Raw genomic sequence first — 18,302 nt, forward strand, 5'->3', positions numbered from 1 at the left:
CATCTGTCACTAGGCAGTGTAAGAACATGGGATGGAGTGCAATGCATCTTGAGACCTTGCAAAACATACCATCAAGTACTGCTTTGCAGTCTTCTAGAGGTTTCTGACTTCCTTTTGTGCAATTCTTCCAACTGCCAGAGAGAAAGCATGGATCCCACACTTCTCTGCTATGCTCTGTGCAGTGTAGTGAGCACACCTCCCATTGCAGTGGAGTTACTCTTGAAGTTATTGAGTAAAAAGAGTCACAGGCAGCTGGCATACAGTGTGAGCTGGACAGAAGCAACTTATTATTTCAATTGCAACTCACAGAGCAGTTGTATAGGGTAGCCCATTGTTTTGGGGCTAGGGAAACTAGCACTGAGTGGTACAATCCCATTGTCATGCAGGTATGGGATGAAGACCAGCGGCTACAGAACTTGAAGTTGTGTAAAGCAGCCTTCCTAGAGCTCTGTGCTGAGCTGGTCTCTGAACTGCAACACAAGGACACCCGAATGAGAGCTGCCCTCTTGTGGCAATTGCTTTTCTGGAAGATGGTGACTCTTGGCTACAATTGGACTGTTGCTAATCAGTTTGGTGTGGTAAAGTCTACTGTTGGGGCTGCCTACTACAGAGGACAATGGGGCTATGTTTACACAGCAGCATAATTTCAGAATAACTGATGTTACTCCAAAATAACAAAGCATGTCTACACCGTAAACCATTATTTTGAAACAATGGTGAGCTGGAGGACTTCTTACTCCAACTCTCATTTTACTGTAACCCTCATTTTACAAGGTGCAAAGGAAGTTGAAGGAAGAGTGCACCTCCTTCAACTGCCTGCTGTGTAGATAGCATCAAAAAGCCGAATGAATGTATTTTGATTTAAGCTGCACAATTGACATAGCTCAAATTGCGTAGCTTAATTTGACTTTAGCCTTGCTGCGTAGACATACCCTGATTCTGAGAACTGTGGATGATATAGTAACTGGCTTTGCAAGGATTGCGCTTTCCCAACTGGGGGGGAGGGGCAATAGATGGCATGCACATTCTGACTATAGCACCAGCCCACCTTGCCCTGAGTACCTCTACTTCTTGATGGTGCTGTAGGCACTTGTGGATCACTGTGGGCATTTCACAGATGTCAAAGGCACATTTCACTACCATGTGGTGTTGGCTTAGCCTGTTGTTAAAATGCTCCTTACTGCTGTATAGGTGCCCCGTGTAAGGTATTTCTGAATATGTGTGCATCATGCACCTGTCCAGACTACCCAGGGAGATGGAGGTATCCCTGTGTCAGGCTAGACCTTAGAGAAGAATATTCCCATGATTATAGCTAAGTGCTGTACTTTACATAATATCTATAAAAAAAAGGTGACATGTTTGCTCAGGGAAGGAGCAATGAAGTACAGTGCTTAGCTGCAGAATTTGAACAGCTGTCAGAGAAGTCCAGAAAGCTGCTATTAACATGAGGGAAGCTTTGAGGAACCACTTTAACAACAAGGGACACTAGCTCTTTTGAGGTTGCTTCCATGATGTATCCCATTTAATATCCCATGTAACACATATCTGTGAAAGAAAATGCTTGTTCAGCCTATATCTGGGGCTGCAGTGATAGCTATGGGCTGTGGAACAGAAAATAAAATAATTGTACCATTTTAAAAATTGCCTTTATTGATCAAAACAAATCACAGTGAAACATATCAAAGCATCCATGTTTGCTGATAAGGGAGAGTCTTGGGAAGGCTAAAACCACACAAGTGTGGTTAGGTCCAGCTGTCATAGTCAAAGTTGTGAAAGGGGGTGGAGTGCGGGAGAAACTGAGGATCCCAAGAGAGCGAAAAGGAATGTGTGGGCATAGAGAGGGGTTGCTGGACAACGAATTGTGCATGCTAAAGGAAAGGTTGATGTCAGATCTGCTCATTCTGCAACTTGTTTAAACACTTGAACATCTTGGTTTGCTTCTTCATGGCCCTGATCATGTGCTCAGTGGCATCTTTCCTATCCCACCTTTTGGTTCTCCATTGCTCCATTCTCTTTTTTTAGCCTCCATTGAGGAGTACTTTATGACTTCCTTGACTAGGGTCCTCCCTGTTGAGTTTGGTTCTCTTCTTTATCTGACACAAATATATCAGAAGGAGACATCTTCTGAGTTCTCAAGGCCTCATCTGTAACATAGAATGTAACAAAAGAGACATTGTTACATTCCAGCCCAATGGAACATTTCACTTACAGGACCTTTTGCAACATATTACAGACACTTTCCACACTGATCCCACTTGCAAGGCACATACAAGGCAAGGCACATACAAGGCAAGGCACATACATCTCTGCAGACACTGTAAACATGGTGTGGACGGGGAGGGAAAGGAGGAATGAAGTGTGTGTATGGGGCAAAAGAAAATACAGTCATGGCTTGTGAAGAAGGTTTGCAGGGGACTCATTGAGGGTATGACTACACTACCCCGCTAGTTCGAACTAGCGGGGTAATGTAGACATACCGCACTTGCAAATGAAGCCCTGGATTTGAATTTCCCGGGCTTCATTTGCATAAGCGGGGAGCCGCCATTTTTAAAACCCCGCTTGTTCGAACCCCGTGTAGCGCGGCTACACGGGGCTCCAACTAGGTAGTTCGAGCTCGAACAAGGTGTACCGGTAGTTCGGAATAGGAATCCTAGTCCGAACTACCTAGTTCGAGCCCCGTGTAGCTGCACTACACGGGGTTCGAACAAGCGGGGATTTAAAAATGGCGGCTCCCCGCTTATGCAAATGAAGCCCGGGAAATTCAAATCCCGGGCTTCATTTGCAAGTGCGGTATGCCTACATTACCCTCCTAGTTTGAACTAGGAGGGTAGTGTAGACATACCCTCAGTTATGCCACATTTCTCCACAGGCGGGTATAACTGTAGCAAAACAACTCACGGTTGAAAGTCAGGAGGGAAGCCAGGCTCAACTTCTGGATGCTTGTGCCTTTTGTCCATATATATATATATATATATATATATATATATATATATATATATATATATATGAACTCCATGACTCTGTAAGCTCCACTCCAATTCATCTGATGAAGTGGCTTTCACCCATGAAAGCTTATGCCCTAATAAATCTGTTAGGGTATGTCTACACAGACGTTAGTTCGAATTAACTTTAATAGGCGCTACACTAGCGGAGTGCTTAGTTCGAACTAGGTAAACCTCATTCTACGAGGACTTTGGGCAGGGACACCACTCCTACCCCCTGGCTAATACCACTCCATGGACCCAACCTCCATCACTTTATCTCACTTCTCTTTAAACTCTGTTCTAGTTCTAGCCTTCACAGCCTCCTGCAGCAAGGAGTTCCACAGGTTGAGTCTTTGCTTTGTGAAGAACAACTTTCTGTTATTAGTTTGAAGCCTGCTACCCATTCCTTTCCTTTGGTGTCCTCTAGTCCTTCTATTATGGGAACTAATGAAGAACTTTTCTGGATGCACCCTCTCCACCCCACTCATGCTTTTATAGACCTCTATCCTATCCCCCCTCCATATCCTCTTTTCTAAGCTGAAAAGTCCCAGTCTCTTTAGCCTCTCTTCATATGGGACCTGTTCCAAACCCCTCATCATTGTAGTTGCCCTCCCCTCTCCCACCCTCTCTCTTCCCCTCTCCCACCTCCTTTTCCCAGTCCCCCCGAGTTTTGTTCAATAAAGAGAGATTCTATTTTTCGAATTAACTCTGTAGTGTAGACATACCCTGAGACTCTCACAATACTTACTACATTTATCGTCACAACACCCCTTTAGAGGTAGTATTACTGTTCCCAATTTACAGCTGGGAATCTCAGGCACAGAGGGTACATTTCAACTACATGGATCCGTTGACAGAACGATGTAAAATAGTTTATTCGGCATAGTTAATGAAGCGGGGATTTAAATAATCCCTGCTTCATTAAAATAAAAATGGCCACCACGCTGTACCAACGATCAGCTGATCCGGCACAGCGTGGCAGTCTAAACGCAGCGTGGTCGGCAAGGGAAGCCTTTGTCGACCACTCCAGTAAACCTCATCTCATGAGGCATACCGGAGTGGTTGACAATGCCTTCCCTTGTTGACTGTACTGCGTCTAGACTGCCGCGCTGTGCCAGATCACTTGATTGTCGGCACAGCACGGTAGCCATTTTTATTTTAATGATGCAGGGATTATTTAAATCCCCACTTCATTGACTATGCCGAGTAAACTATTTTACATGGCTCCGTTGATGGAGCCATGTAGTCTAGACGTACCCAGAGAGACTAAAGGTAAGTCTATACTGCACAGCTATTTCAAAATAAGCTATTTCCAGAATAGTTATTCCAAAATAGCTTATTTTGAAATAGCACATCTACACTCTAGGAAAGCCTCAAAATTATTCTAAGGCAGGCTTCCCTAATGTAGATATGCTATCTTGATTTAGAGCCCCAGGAGGCAATGAGGAGGAATAACTTCAAATGGCCCTGGTAAGGGGCTATTTCGAAGTAGCAGCAATGGAGCGTCTACACATGCTTTATTTCGAAATAGCTATTTTGGAATAGGCATTATTTCTTGTAGAATGAAGTTTACAGATTTCGGAATAGGCTGTCTGTTATTTCAAAATTATCTCAAAATAACAGAATGGCTGTGTGGACACTCACATTGTTATTTTGAAACAACGCTAGTTATCTTGAAATACGGTGCAGTGTAGACGTACCCTACGTGAGTTAGGCAAGCTCATATAGTACACAGGGAATTGGACTCAGGTCTCCTGAGTTCTAGGGTATTGCCCTAACCACTGGGCCATCTGCCTCTCAAAAATTATTTATTGTATTCATAAAAGGTAGAATCCTGAACCCCCTGAAATAAATAGCAATACACCACTGAACTCAGTAAATGCAAGATGAAGCCTAATGAAAACAAGTGCTCAGTCATTGACTATATTTATATTTCATTAACATGAAAAACCATGCCTTGCTATAGGAAAAACACCTTTTACAGTCTGTATGTGAACTGTATAAAGAAAGGATTTTATAAATCCCCAGAAAGATTTTTGGACTCTTCTGTTTAGAAGCAGTATACTGGGGGGGGAACCAGACTTTGAAAATTCAATTATCTTGTTCTTGCTATGCTTTATAAAGGACATAAAAGCATGTTTTAAGTCCAATATTATTACTTTTGTCTTTTATACGCAATACCACAACTATCCCAACCTTGTAGAACACTAATTACGAATGAACTCAGTGGAAAGATACAATAGCCAGTTTCTATGGCTGTGTCCAGACTCAGGGGTTTTTTCGAAAAAAGTAGCCTTTTTTCGAAAAAACTTCCCCTGCGTCCAGACTCAAGCCGCGTTCTTTCGAAATTAATTTGAAAGAACGCGGCTTTTCTTTCGATGGCGGTAAACCTCATTTCACGAGGAAGAACGCCTTCTTTCGAAAGTTCCTCTTTCGAAAGAAGGCGTTCTTCAATGTAAATAGGGCTTCTTCAAAAGAGAGCATCCAGACTCACTGGATGCTTTCTTTCGAAAAAGCAAGCCGCTTTTTCGAAATTTCTCCGTGCAGTCTAGACGCTCTCTTTCGAAAGAGGCTCTTTCGAAAGATGCTTTCGAAAGAGCCTCTTTCGAAAGAAGCCTGCAGTCTAGACATAGTCTATAAGAAATACAAGAAAAAAACTGCATTTTCCTCCCAATAAAATCATGGGAAGATGTTAAGGCCTGCTCCTGACACTGTGCCCCATTCACAATCTCATCATAGTGCATATTATTTTCCAAGAAGTTTTGATATCAGAGAATCTTTTATCTTTTGACTTTTTACTTCTGCTTATTTACTTCCTTTAATAGGATGTCAACATTCTGCCATTCCAGCCTGAGTTTTCAATCTTCCAGTTTTGGCCATCTACATCACTCCTATATAAACCAACATGTGATGGAATCTACTAAAAAGTTAATATATTGTGAGATTTTCTGAGCCTCATTATGAATTGCATCATTATGAACATTCTGTTTTCTTCAAAAGAAACCAAGAATTGTCATCTGTGAGTCAGCAAACATCACAACACTGACCTCTATGGGTGTGTCTACACAGCAGGCTTTAACTTGAAATAAGCTATGCAAATTGGGCTATGTCAATTGTGTAGCTTATTTCAAAATAGCTTATTTTGAAATTGGGAGCCTCTACACAGCACTCATTTCAAAATAGAGCACTCTTCCTCCAACTTCCCTTACTCCTTGTACAATGAGGGTAGGAAGTCCTTCAGCGTGACAGTATTTCAACATTATTTCAAAATAACTGCGTGCTGTGTAGACACGGACTAAGATCTTTCAAAATAATGCTAGTTATTTCGAAATAACGTTGCTGTGTTGATGTACCCTATTTGTATTGTTTGAGATATATTGAAAACAGCTTTCACTTTGAGCTGGTCTATCCTCAACTCGTTCTCATTCTTATACTCTCTCCATTAGGTCACTGGGTGAAGACACCACCACCACCATCCTTGAAGGACTCTGGATGAACCATCAATATACACGTGTCTGTTTGTCTTGTGTCAGATACTGTTGGATGGTCTTTTTACAACTTTAGTGTGGTCACATATATGTGGTCTTTTGAGCCTGTCTTTTTATGTTTTAAAAAAATCTGTTTTCTAGAATCTTCTGCTTTCCTCCCCAGTTTGAAATCCTACATATGTGACTGGTTCAGAAAACATCTAGTCTCCATGGTTTTTTTCCCCTCACAAGTTGGACATTGCAGCCTTAATTCAATACTATATTACTCTAGCTTTACACTATTGATTTCAACAGAGCTACATCAGTGTAAAACTGGAGACATGCAGTGGTGAATCATGCCCTCTACTTCTTGCAAATAAATCTCCAAAAGATGCCTAAATAAAACTGCAATGCTGAGTGGACTAGCAAGACAGACACAGAGATGGAGGAGATTTAAACGGAGATAGATGTGGCACAATAATACAGTGAAGGAAGAGAGGAGCTGCTAACATTTTTGACATTACTGCTGAAGTGCTTAGAAACCGAGTGGTAGAAGAATCTCAGTGCAGTATGCTAGTTAAACAGACTGCAGTACTTAAAGGTCTAAAAGGAGAAAACTTGCAGTGATCAATAACTCCATTAAATTACAATTACAAAAATAAACAAAGATGATAGTGAAGATCCTACAAACTTAAGATGTGTCTGGAAAAGTATATGCAAAAGTGTTCCTGGCCAGAATATAAGCCAGGCAGAAATTTTGTTTCAATTTTTTTTTTAATTTAGATCAGGAATAATTGATGGGTGTTAATAATGTACTGAACAATAGTTGTGTTTTATCCTCTTCCTGATGTTAAAATGGACATATTTTATTCTATGAAAATTTTACATAAAATCTGTGATAAAAGTGTCCTACCTAAATTAAGGAGGGCAAAAGGGACCTATCTCTTTTGATAGCTTTACTCATACACTGCTCATTGTCTGCCAATGTTTCAGATGCTTCCTTTGCCATCTCTTTATAATCTGTCTTTCAAGACTAATAATATTTTATCCTGTGCGAAAGATGTTCCATCCACAAGTTAGGTGATCCTTGACTAGTTGGCAATTCTTTCCTTTAGCCTAGGAAAAATGCATAAAAAATTGATCCATGGCTCCTTCAGATTATCTCACCCTTTTGCATGTCAAGCCCATTTCAAAGTGCAATAGTGTTTTTTGAGAAGGTCAGTAATATTTTTCTGGCTGAGGACAGAATACAGAAATACTACTTTGCATCTCTAAAAGGTGTTTTGGAGGTGACATGGCCCAGTGGATTACAAACTACACTATCTCGTATCTTAAGATTTAAGTTCACAACTGCCTTCAACCACAAGTGAAAATACCACCTCCCCAGAGAAGGCAATTGTCTTTGTCACAAAGCTAACACACACACAATTTAGTACACTATTCAGTTACCTAATAATGGGAGGCTGGTATTAGAATGACTAGGGGCAGTTTGTAGGGGAAACAGAACTAATGAAGAGTCGAAGTGTGCACTCTGCTTCTCTGTATCATGTTAGATTCCAGTGAGTGCCATTAGTTTAATTTTCACAAGGATTGTGAATACTGGACTCTGATACTACCAATTGTGATACTGGACTCTGATAACACAGCATAAAGTTACTTATGTATATAAGAGTCTGTAGTTACAGGGGTTCAAAGCTTTTTCCATTTTTCATTAAAGACCTGAAGTAAAATTCTAGTCCTACTGAAGACAGTGGAAAAACTCCCTTGCCAAAACTTTGATGATTTTCCATTGAGTTAAATGGACTTTCAATCAGGATCTATATTTTTAGTCATATAAATATGCCGTGTTGACTTTTACTAAGCAGGTTGTTTAAATAATTCATATCAACATTTATTCTAGATTTACACAGATATGACAGGGAACAGAATCAGATCCAGTGAAAAGGGACTGAAGGACTGGGCTTGTAGCAAATGATAGGTATCAACAAGAGGATTATTGCTTTAGGTCTTGTATAAAAGGTGGTCAGTCAGAAGCTCACTTCGTTTTCTTATGACGTACCCTTTTCATTTTTTTCCAGTGTAGGAATGGTAAAAATTTCAAATTAAAATGCAACGAAATGATAATATTAAATCTCCTTTATGTAATAAACAGATTTCTACAGGTCATTACAGAAGCAATTTGCTTAGAAATAGACGGATGAGGATGCACAGGAGTAAGAATCTAATCTGCCATTAGATCAGTTTGAAGAAAAATTTAAGAGCCATCAAGCCCCACTTTCCCAGGCATAAAGTGGATCAATAGTTGGTATCAGGGCTCCTCATAGCATAATTTAACTAAATTAGATTCTTCAGAGTTGGATGCTGCTCTTGCTTACACCAGCATAAATCTGGAGTAACTCTACTAAACTTAGAGTTACTTCATATGGTGTAAAACTTCATATGGTGTAAAACCTGTGTTAACATAGACCAGAATCAGCTCCTTTGATTTCAGGCATTATACTCACCTGAGAAAAGGGCCTGTTCCCACTGCCCTATGTGTTTATATTAAGGAATAAATATTGAGATTTTGCACATTGCATTATATCTTCATGATATAATCCCTGGGAACCCACCATCCTGAGAATTGGAAAGAGATCATATATGCATCAAATTAATCTTGTTAGTAGCCAAAGCCCTGTAACTTTTTCAGATAAAGGTTTATAGCAGAGCTTGATGACCAGCATCTGACTGTACATTGTACAAATGGGAAGAACTTAACCATCGACTTTGTCTTCATTCTTTTTGTCCGTCCTGCCCCTTCTTCTTAGTCCAGGATGTTTTGGATGTTACAGGTAACTGTAAATAGACACCACTCAAGCAGAGTTCATAGCTTCTGTTATTACACTGAGACTGAATAAGATGTATTAGTCTAAAACAAGTCTTCTTGAAAACTCAGTGAATGTTCCAAATACCCCTTCAATGGTGCCAGAATGTCTGTACATCATATGCCTTTGCAGCCTATGGAATTTGTGTACATGATGAGTGCCACACAAACCTTTTAGCCTTTGAGAGCACAAGGACATAGGAGGGATGAAAACCAAGAAACTCCATATTGTATTTGAAGTCTTAAGGGCACAGTAGCAGGAATGGATGATGGCTGCAACTTCAGTATTGAAGTTAAAAGCAGGAGGAAAACAGCCTACTAATTGGCCAGCAGGTACCACATTCATGCAGGATAGAAGGAAGTTGCAGGAGAGATGATTTAATCCTAATTTCCTTTTAAAGATGCTGGAGCAGCAGACAATGATGTTTTTCGCTATCTGTTTATGGCTCAGACCGTAGGTCCAAAATGGGTTAACTTTTATGAGCACAAAGGAAAGCCAAAATGCTTTTATTTTTGCATGCTTTTGCACATTTATCTTACTATGGTGACATGTTTAAGTACAATTATATATTTTGTTTTCATCTGCAGGTCTAATTAAAAGAAGTACAACAAGATGTGAGCCATGGATATGCAGACAGATGTTGTATTGTTCCTCAAATGATTTTTCAAAAGTGTTGGAATCTACTATAATCTATCTGAAGTCAGACCTTGTTTTTTTTCAAAATTGGGGATGGGGGATTTCTCCCCCATCCCCAATACACACTGATATTTGTGTAGGCTGCCTTTGACACTACTCCAGACAATTTTATTTAACCTTTGGTTTTTGCCTGGTTGAGCAGCCTTTGATTCAGCTTTGGGCACTGAGCATCTAACCTGTGGCTTTTGCTTTGTTGGACAGATTTTGCTGCCATTCCTGATCATTGTGTGATCAGTTTATCCATTTCACTTAGTGTATTTGACTCCTTTTGTCCACCTCAACACCCATGTAAGTGTTAGATATGATCATAATACAGCTCTGATTCTGTACCTGTTACAGTGTTTTTAGCTTTTTCTCTCTTAAGCTATCATATACGGTTCATTTATTTTAAATGCCTATATTACATTTTCTTTCAAGTTTTTGTTCCCTCTCCCCCAGCCCCATTGAGGTACCTTATCTGATTTGGTAGAAATCTTGGCAACAGCACACCCTCCACCCAGCAGCCATTTCTGTTTACCACATTTTATAGTTTACATCTCAAAACTCTGTGCCAACACCTCTATTTGACCTGGCAGAGATTGATGGTGAGTGTCACAAGTCATTCTTCTCCCACCACAGTATCTTATACCAGCAGACCAGGTGCCAGCTTGTGCCAAGGTTTTAGGCCTCAGCCCAGCACTGACATGGTCTTTGGTATGAAATCTAAGGAACTAACTAACCTGGAGTATGGGACTGTTCCTCTGGGAGTAACTTGAAATTTGTTGTGTTACAACCAATTGACATAATGTCCAGCTTGCCTGGGTGGCAAGCTACACTGCAGTGCCAAAAGGGGACTGTCTGTGGGCAAGGATACATTACACTGCTGCACTGGGAAAGCCCTCTCCCATTGGTAGAGGGCACCTTACAGCAGTGCACCCTCAGTGAGAAACAGAAGCTATGTCTCTCCTACCAGCATAGTGGCAGCATGGAGTGTGGACAGGGTGAAACTTACATCACTCGGGGTAAGAGGGATTTTTCACACATTGATTTAGACCTGTGGTGGGCAACCTGCAGCCCATTGGGGTTCTATGTGTGGCCCATGAGACATTTTGTTCATCGTTGCCCATGCACAAGATTGTCAGATTTTTCTGGTTTTCATCTGCATAGTTTTTTCCTAACGGTATTACAAAGAGAAACACAGGTAAAGCAAAGGCACATGAAGCGAGTGGTGTGCTGATTGCACAAACCATTGTGAGAGCTGTGCACTCCCTCTGCATCTGATCAAAGTTCAATTGGCACACCCCGCAAATTCTAGGTATGCAAGTGCAGTTAGCAAAATTATCCTCTTCTGCGAGACTGTGTTGGTCACGACAATCTTGCAGACCACGGAGATGAAGGACGACCTCACTGACTTAGACTGTAGCGTAAAGGAAGTGCTTCAGGAATTCACACTTGCCACTGGGTTAGTGATATAAAACATAAAACTAGCTTGGAGTCTCGGTCCTGCTTCTTGTCAGCCTGCTGGAGTTTAGCACTCACAGCAGTGAGCCACTCTCCATGAATAACAAGGGGCAGCACACTCCCAATGCAATATGCCTAGACCCTGTCCAGAAAGGATGTGAGAGATTCAGATGGGAAAGGGAGTAAAAGCTGACTCCTCGCTGAAAGTCAAAATCATGCTGCCACCTGGCTTGTCCCCTTATTTAATCTATCATTTTATTGACTGAGAAAATGCTGTGATTAGGTTTAATCATCTTTTTTTTTGCAGAGATGTATAAACAAGGCTCCTATATCTGAGATTCTTTTGGGACTTTGACTGACTTGAGGCTGGCAGAGTACAATCATCTTTTCCTCATTGTGTGTGTGTGTGTTTTTGATACTCACTTTTTCTACACTCATGTCTAATCGCATATTGTGACCTATAGATCAAAGCATGAGGCCAAATTCTGCTACAGCAACAAGTAGCAAAGTTATTCCAGTGTCTAGAAAAGAAGGCTTGCAAAAATTCACTATTTAATTTTCTTACATTTTCCCTTTTGTACACAGCTCTAGTTTACATTTAGGCTACATCTACATTGGCAAGATTTTGCACAAATACTTTTAACGCAAGAGTTTTTGCGTTAAAGTATTTGCGCAAGGGAGTATCTACATTGGCATGTGTTCTTGTGCAAGAGATGTGCTTTTGCACAAAAGCATCCATGCCAGTGTAGACGCTCTCTTGAGCAAGAAAGCTCCGATGGTCATTTTAGCCATCGGGTTTTCTTGCACAATAAATTCATGTTGCCTATCTACACTGGCCTCTTGTGCAAGAACAGTTGCGCAAGAGGGCTTATTCCTGAGTGGCAGCATCATCGTTCTTGCGCAAGAAGCACTGATTTCACACATTAAAATATCAGTGTTCTTGCGCAAGAACTCCCCATCAGTGTAGACAGACAGCAAGGTTTTGCGCAAAATCTTACCAATGTGGACACAGCCTTACTGATTTCTGCTACATTTAGAGTATAAACTAGAGCAATAATAATCAATTTTAAATCTGCAAGTGAATTATTTATTTAGTCATGGTGTCTACACTTAGGACCATTTGGTCAGCAATTATGATACCGGTACAATGCAGCTAAGCATTTTTATACCCAGGCCTACCAACAGGGGGCCAAAGGGGGGGCGGTAAATGGCCAGGATCCAGCAATTCAAAAAAACCGCAGGACTCCTGGCTACTGCTGCCACATTAGTGGCAGGAGGCAAAGTCCTGGCTCCTTTAAATCACCACCCTGGGCAGTACACCCTAGGGAGCTTTAAAGGACTGGTGCAGGGAGCTCCATGCCTTCCACCCAAGGCCCCACCCCTTCTGACAGCATAGAGCCACCCACATGCCTTTACAGAAGTGAGTTTTAAAGGCGAGAGCCTGCTTAGCAAAGAGGAAGTCCCATTCCGCCTACCTTTCACCAACTCTTATTCCTGGTAAGTGGAACTTTCATATATTCAGAGGCTCTCCTACTTAGGTTGTAGTAGTAAGAATTTCTTGTGTGAAGATACTCACCTTGAGCTTTAGCTATGAACCCACTTTGCAGAAGAGAATGAGCAGAAATTTGGATGCACGTATCAAAAAAATCTTCAAGATAGTTTTTCTTCTAAATGGGAGATGTTCCGTGTCTGTTCTTCATTTAGATCAAGGCCAGCATTTAAACTATGTGTGTGACTGTGCTACAACTGCACATTAGCCAGAATGACAGGTTTATGTACTATAGCCATGAAATCATGCACCATGCCTATAGAGAAATGACACGGCTACTGATCCTTAGGCCGCCTGCTATCAGATATACTGATCAACTAGTAGTTTAAACCTTGTCCCATCAGTGTAATGTGAAAGGCCCCTCCTTCTCAAGTGTGGGACAAGGATGACTGCTTACAACTACTTAGCTGATTTACAGAGTCACTTTTTCTTCAAAGCCACAAACTCAACAGTATCAAGATTAGCAATGCTGACTTTTCAGAGCATACAAATAATGCAAGATAACCAACATCTCACACAACACGGCCCTGTGCTATGAGCAATTAGTCTGGGATAATTAGCCTTTTAAAACATGTGTTCTGCAGTTAATATTTGAAAAGGTGCAACTCAACAATAACTTTCTATAAGAAAAGAATCAGGCACAGCTGCACATGCTAAACTCATTACAACATATTGCTGCTAATTCATAATGCTGCAGCAGTGACATCTCATTATTTGTATTAATGCAAATTACCTTTTAACTCACTTTAAATGGCAGCCTCATTGAGCAATTTGAGCTAACACTCCATAAAAAAGACACAACAATAATTATTATAGTGGTCTATTCTGACTGCTACAGATAAGATAATATTGAAGTGCTGACAAACTCTAATTTTCAGCAATTTATAATTTGGATATAAAAATTTGCTCTGTGTTAGAACTCAGTATGTATGGTATGAACCAAGAAGCACATTTTTGTAAAATAAATTTTGAAAGCACACACAAAAGTCTGTTGAGCCATTTTGAAATTTTACCAGAGCAAATAAATAAATAAATAAATCATGTCTTGTCTTGTCTTTTTTTGTATTCTCCTAGGAGGCGAATATGCCTCTTTAGTAACTGAATTTCATGTTTTAAAAACCAGTTTCTGTGTCCTAATCCTTTCTATATTTTGAAGAAATTATTGGTATGTATCTGATGTATTAAAACCTATATTTTCAATAAAAATCACAAGTATCTCTATTTAGCCAAACAAAGTTGTGTCAAGATGTGATCTAGTATCATGAACACAGGACCAGCAAACAGGAAATTCTGGAAGATTCTAGTTCAACACCTAGGCTATGTTTAGACTACATCCCTTTTTCGTAAAAGGGATGTAAATTAGACATATCGCAATTGCAAATGAAGTGGGGATTTAAATCTGCCCCGCTTCATTAGCATAAAAATGTCTGCTGCTTTTTTTCGGCACGGAGCTTTGCCGGAAAAGAGCGCCAGTCTAGACGCTGATCTTGCGGAAAATAAAGCCTTTTCCGAAAGATCCCTTATCCAAGGCTTTATTTTCCGCAAGATCAGCATCTAGACTGGCGCTTTTTTCCAGCAAAGCTCCGTGCCGAAAAAAAGCGGCAGCCATTTTTATGCTAATGAAGCAGGGGAGATTTAAATCCCCGCTTCATTAGCAATTGCGATACGTCTAATTTACATCCTTTTTACAAAAAAGGGATGTAGTCTAGACGTAGCCCTGGACAACACCAGCATGAGGAAACCACAAAGTAGTGAGAAAGCTAACTTTGTACCCGTTTCTCTAGTTCTGTGCCCAGCTCAATTCAGCCTGTCCAGGATTCTCAGAATTTAACTACCCTCTTTAAGATTATGGGAAACAATTAAACAAGCCAATAATCACCTGGGGATACCAGGGTAGCACCCCCATACCACATTAAAAAATGCTTTATTTCAATTAGATCATCAGGAAACTATGAACCTGGATCAGATAATCTGTCTGAATCAGCGAATACAGAAGTAGCACTTTGCTGTTGCTCCTTTAAACGGCTAAATGTATCTAATTTTAGTCCAATTCTTTTTGTGGGCTTTTGCAATCAAAAATAGAGACATGCAGATTTTCACAACTCTGTTCCTCCCTCCCTGAGTAATATTTTTTAACCTTCATATTTGAGTCAGTCACACCACATGCAACAATAAAAGTAACACAGATGTCAGCATACTTCCTCATTTTTTCAGGAAGAACTGCTCTTATGCAAGAGGGGGGTTTTTTGTGCAAAAGAGAGCAGTACACACCGGGTTTTTTTGCGCAAAAGCCTCTTGCGCAAAAACGGCCCCTAATTAATTATGCAAATGAAGCATGACAATATTCTACTTCGCTCTTCATTTGAGTAAGCTTTTGCAGAAGAAGGGTGCAGTATAAACGTAGCCACAATCTAAACAGCTATTCTTTAGTTTGAACCCATTGCCTCTTGTTCTGTCCTCTGAGGGAAAAAAAGACAAACTTTTCTCCCTCTTTTTATTGCAGCTTTTCTGAAGACTATCCTGTCCCCTCTTAATATCCTCTGTTCCAAACTAAAACATACGTGGCTCTTTCAGGTATTGCTCCCGTTGTTTGCATTCCATCATTTTGATCATCTTTGTCACTCACCTTCCTAGTTTCTCTGCATCCTTTCTACATATTGATGACCAAATTTAGACACAGTACTCCAGCAGAGGCTGAACAATACAGGTTGGACATCCCCTGGTCTGGCACCCTTGGGACCTCACTGGTCCTAGATGAGGGATTTTGCCAGACCAGAGTAGGTATTTCTGGTCCCCCTCTCCTCTCCAGCCCTGGCTCAGCCTGCCGGCCTTCCAGATGGCTCGCCACCTACTGTTAGCCTCGCTGACCTGCCTACCCCACTGGAAAGCCACCACAACTGCAGCTCCTGGTCCACTGGGCTGTTGCACACTGCTGCTTTAGGCCCCACCAGGCAGCTGCACACCACAGGTCCTGGTCCCATTGCTGAGCTCCCGGTCCCACCAGGCAGCCATGCACTGCATCTCCAAGCTATGCTGGGTAGACCCACTGCCACACACTGCTGGACCCACAGCCGCTCACTGCAGGCTGGCCCCATAGGGCTCGCTGCAGCTAGCCCTCCACTAAGACTCTCTGGTCCTGCAACATCTGTGACAGATCATGGATGTTGCTGACCAGAAAGTCCTGGTTTAGAGAGTTTTAACCTGTACTATCATTTCCCTCGACTTGCATTCTATTCCTCTGTTAATACAACCTAAAATTGAACAGAAGACTTTAGTATGTAACTTCACTCCTAACTGCAATTACTTCAATACTCCAGGTTTAACATTAATTAGGCAAATTGTTAGTTATCAAAGATCAGGTTTGACAAATTAAATTGCTAAGAATTCAATAAGTTGTAGATCACTGTTAGTTGAAGCATCAATTAATCATTCCCTGTAATTAAAACTACCAAATCCCAGTACATTTCATTTAAATTTTATTACACCATTTCTAATTTGGAGCTTTTAGGTGATTGTATTGATTGGAGGCACACTTATTCTACTTAGTTATAAAATAATTTATTAATCAGCAAATCTCCTTATGGGATATAGAGTTTAATTATTGTAGAAGTCTGTGCAGAGGAAAATCTCAATTAAAACTCAGTGAAATAAACTATCAAACAATATTTTGCTATTCCATTTGTGTTTGGAATCAATGATTACAAATAATATCCTTTGAGAATAAGATATTGGAAACAAATATTACAGCAGATAAAGTGTAGAAAAGGGGGCAGGTTCTTCAAATAAACATTAACTATAACCTTAAAATACAGATTATATGCAAAATATTTTTTAGTTTCTGTCTAGTGTCATTGATTTTGAAGTAAATAAATTGTTAATAAAGATTTTACTACTTACAGGCAAAGTTTGGATTGTACACACACTTTGCTATTATGCTTTGTAATGTATACAGGCAGTCTCCGACTTACGCGGATCCGACTCACAGCTAGTGCCCCCCTCAGCAGACCAGGCTTTTCTTGCCTACCCTTGGGGTAGAGCAGCTGGGGGCTGCCGGGTTGGTCCCGCAGCGCCGCTCTGGACCAGCCCAGCAGCACCCCAGCTGCTCTGCCCCAGGTGTCCTGATTCAGCCGCTGCTGGTCAGTTTCAGCAGCGGCTGAATCAGGATGCCTGGGGCAGAGCAGCTGAGGTGCTGCAGGGTTGCTCCAGTAGCGCCGAGGAGCTGTGCTACTGAAGCAACCCAGCAGCACCCCAGCTGCTCTGCCCCAGGCATCCCCAAGTCAGCCGCTGCTGAAACTGACCAGCGCTGACTACAGGAAGCCCAAGGCAGAGTTGCTCTGCCCCAGGCTTTCTGGAATCAGCCGCTGATCAGTTTCAGCAGCAGCTGACTTGGGGATGCCTGGGTTTCTTAAGTTGAATCTGTATGTAAGTCAGAACTGGCATCCAGATTCAGCCGCGGTTGAAACTGATCAGTTTCAGCAGCGGCTGACGCCAGTTCCGACTTACATACAGATTCAACTTAAGAACAAACCTACAGTCCCTATCTTGTACATAACCCGGGGACTGCCTGTACTGCAAAAGCAAGATTGTCTATCATAAGCTTTCTGGACCAGAACAGGTCAATTAAACTACTGACAGTGTGAAAAGTTGTTAACATGAGTGGACTTTCAGATGAATCTGTTCCTCTAAAGACTAAAACACATGGATAATTTTACTCATGTGAGTTTATTGCATGGGGGGAGGGGGAATGCCTATTGAATTACTCCCATGAACAAAATTACCCACATGAATACATTTTATCAGTATTGCTCCCCATATTAATATAATTTGTATTGCTCACTGGAAGTCTTCCTCAGTATACAATCTTAAAATAATTTGCTAATGACAACACTGGCAACTACTAGAATTTAAACTTCTAACTCCTAAAATGAGTAGCAATCCTTTAAGCTCATTTTTGAATGGGATGGATTAATTGCCTGATGAGTTGCAATTGGAGGGATGTCTTGAGCTGGAGTTGTGGATAGCTGTTCAGCTCAAAAAGCTGGTTAACATCTCAATGTTCAGACAAGTGTTAAGTGTTTGGGCTGCCAGATGGAACTCAAGTGGAACCAAACTTAATTTATGTAATTAATGCATCAGCTGAGTATAGTCTACCATATATTATGTTAGATTCAGTGACAAAGTAAAAAAGTGAGAATGCAGCTTTATTTTCACAATCATTTGAAGACAAATGGAGTTTCCATAGTTTTTTGAAATTTTTAAATCTGAAGTTGCACCTGCCCTTCCCAAATCTCATGAAATTTTC

At 41.0% G+C, this 18,302-nt stretch overlaps 1 long non-coding RNA gene across 1 annotated transcript; it reads right to left on the minus strand.

The window, feature by feature from the left end:
* Positions 1–1,624: 1,624 nt before the first annotated feature.
* On the minus strand, positions 1,625–17,044 carry LOC142831077 (uncharacterized). Its single transcript, XR_012906708.1, has 2 exons — positions 16,898–17,044; positions 1,625–2,144 (listed from the first exon to the last, which is right to left on the minus strand). It is a non-coding gene; the product is annotated as an uncharacterized LOC142831077 (long non-coding RNA).
* Between the last annotated feature and the right edge of the window lie 1,258 nt (positions 17,045–18,302).

The sequence above is a fragment of the Pelodiscus sinensis genome, chromosome 12 (genome assembly GCF_049634645.1).
Source record: "Pelodiscus sinensis isolate JC-2024 chromosome 12, ASM4963464v1, whole genome shotgun sequence".
NCBI classification, from domain to species: domain Eukaryota; kingdom Metazoa; phylum Chordata; order Testudines; family Trionychidae; genus Pelodiscus; species Pelodiscus sinensis.